Genomic DNA, 2,893 nt, shown 5'->3' on the forward strand with positions numbered 1-2,893 from the left:
CCCGCCCCGTCCCGACGACGTATGGGTACGTCACCACGATTTGCATTTGCCAGTCCCGGCGACGTACCAGTACGTCGTGCAATTGCAAGGTACCTAATTTGCACAATTTTCAATTTTCGCACGTGATTTTTCGTATGTATACACGGGACACCTTCCTCTATTCCTGTACAAGATACCAAGCAGGGACAATGCCTTACACTGCATAACCTCCCCCCTCCCCCCCTCATGCCATTGTCTTGGCAAAGGACCTGTTACCAGTGACCTGGCTAGTAAAGTTATTCAGGGCCAGAGTGATTCCCCAATCGATGACAATGTGGAGGACAATGTTTACATAGCATTAGAAGAAGAAACAGCCAGAAATAATGATCAGGTAGTGTGGCAAAAATAGGTCAGGTATGGTGATTAGTTAGTGAGTGAAACAATGCTTATAATGCCTTTATTACTGCTTGAAAACCAATATACTGTCATACTACATATACATTCGTACCAAGTAAATAAATAAATACCGTTTATGAGTGGATAAAATAGTTACCCTCCCATAGAACTCGTTTTCTTTGGTGCCAGCATGTTAGAAAACCCACTCAGGTAAGGAGGAACTCCTACCTGGATTGGGCACTTTAAACCTCAGGTGAGCGATTTCTCTATGAATTTTCGATGTTTCTCACCAAAAGCGAAGGTTTTAGCCAAAAAAAAAAAAAAATCGAAAATACCTCGGGACTGGGGGATGTCGGAGGTGCGGAAAACCTCGGGACGTGACGGGTTAAGGAAAGTAACTTTAGTACAGTATGTAACACAGATAACTGTTTCTTGATTTCATTCTACAAAATGTATATAGAACAAACAAATTTCACCTATTTTAGGGTATTTCAGGAAGCTTCTTGGATGCCTGCAGCATCTTGTGTATTGACAATTCCTTAACCTGACTTAACTGGAGGGCTTTTGCCTCCCAGACTTCCTATGATTTTAACCATCTAGGATTGCCACCACACCTAAAGGTGGAAGCTGCTATTTCCTATCACACTAAAACTTTTACCCTAACCTATCCTAGTCAACCTATGAAAGACCCGTCTGAATATAAAATTTGGAAGGCCTGCTCCCATTTGGTTATGTATTAATTTACATAGTAATACCTGACTTTGATCAAGGTACCCTCAATAATAGTCTTTGTTCATATTGGCTACGTATTGCTTGTACGATATAAGGTGCCCGGTACTAGAGGGGTGTAACCACCAAATCCCAGTTTTGAGCAAATTAAAGTTAGTAGATGAAACATTTCTGCATGGTTTTGATTCATATCATAACCATTATGATGTATTATATCAGTGGAATTGTCTAGTTGAGTTTGACAAATAATACAAAAATGCTATTTTTTTTATATTCTGTAGTTCTTGAAACAAACCTGTCTACTGTGCCTAACCCTCATGAAAATTTTAGTGATTGGAAGAATTGTATGTCCTAAAACATCATGAGTAAGAAGGTAGAAATCTTTTAAGAATTTGTTCATAGTTTGAGCTATGCAGTAACTCTCAATTATCCGGCATAATTCAGCCAAGCCCTACGCTGGATATTGCAAAATTCTGGACATTGCATAGTACTCCTTATCGGCTTAATATTCGGCAGCCAGATATTGTGTTCTTATCCTTCTCAACTTTCTGTTCTGAAAACTTTCCCTTGAGTAAAAGATGAATATTAAGCATAAAATACAATAATCACAAAATACAGTAATACTGCGCCGGTTGGCTACAATTTACAAGCCGGTTAATACACCCCATTGCTGGATATTGCATACAGTTACTGGTTATGTCCCGTTTTGGCACTGGATATTGCATAATTTTGCTGGATATTGCATTAAATAGCCAAGCCAGCAGTGCCAGATATTGCGTCAGGCCAGATATTGCGACAGCAGATAATTGAGAGTTTGCCATAGGTATTTAAAAATTAATTATTAATATATTCTTCTTACCAATGGTTTATATTTATAACTCGAAAAAGTGACCCATTGTGAGATAAAGCTTAGGGTATGAACGAAAATGTCCAAATATGAACACTTTTACAAATTAATTATTAATATATTCTTCTTACCAATGGTTTATATTTATAACTCGAAAAAGTGACCCATTGTGAGATAAAGCTTTGGGTATGAACGAAAATGTCCAAATATGAACACTTTTACAATTCTCAATTTTCTCAGTATAACAGAAATCAAAACAATGTCACTGTTATTTATTGCTGGTAGAGGAGTTCCTCATTTCCTTGTCATGCACTTCATAAGGTACACAAGCCATATATGCAGTATTTTGCAATGTATACTATGGTACTTATGTACCTGTATCCTCTAGGGCTGAATAGGCTATCAGTTTTAGCTTGTCTGTCTTTAAGGATGCTGATAGTTTTGGAGACCGGTATCTTTGTAATAAACTGGATTCACCTTTGCATTACTATATTCCATGCTTACATTAGCCTACTTGAAGCATATAAATGACCTGCATTATTACTCATTTGAATTGTGTTTGGCTCCTCATTTTTAACATGATAATTGATGGTTTGACTTGTCTAGGAGTTGTGTGTATAGCACATCTGTAGTGAAACGTACTCTTCAAAACATGTGCAGATGGTGTGGCTTTTGAGGTGGTTTCTAGAGGCTTAGTTGATGTGTGAAGAATTGTCTGCCCCTCATCACAGGGCATGCTGATGATAGGTCTCGTGCTTCTGTACTTTTTCTTGTTTCTGGATCCTATATCACCTGATTCTCAGATGGGTAAAAAGTTCAGGATGATGATGATATGTATGCAGCAGTTTTTGTCTGTGCAGTTATATGGTGATTCATTTACTGTCCTCTTCCCAGGACAAAATCTCAGGCCTGTTCATTGGCCTGTGAGCTCGCTTCATCATG

Source organism: Coenobita brevimanus, chromosome 21 (assembly GCF_032717465.1).
Source record: "Coenobita brevimanus isolate Jiangsu-jjx chromosome 21, ASM3271746v2, whole genome shotgun sequence".
Taxonomy (NCBI): domain Eukaryota; kingdom Metazoa; phylum Arthropoda; class Malacostraca; order Decapoda; family Coenobitidae; genus Coenobita; species Coenobita brevimanus.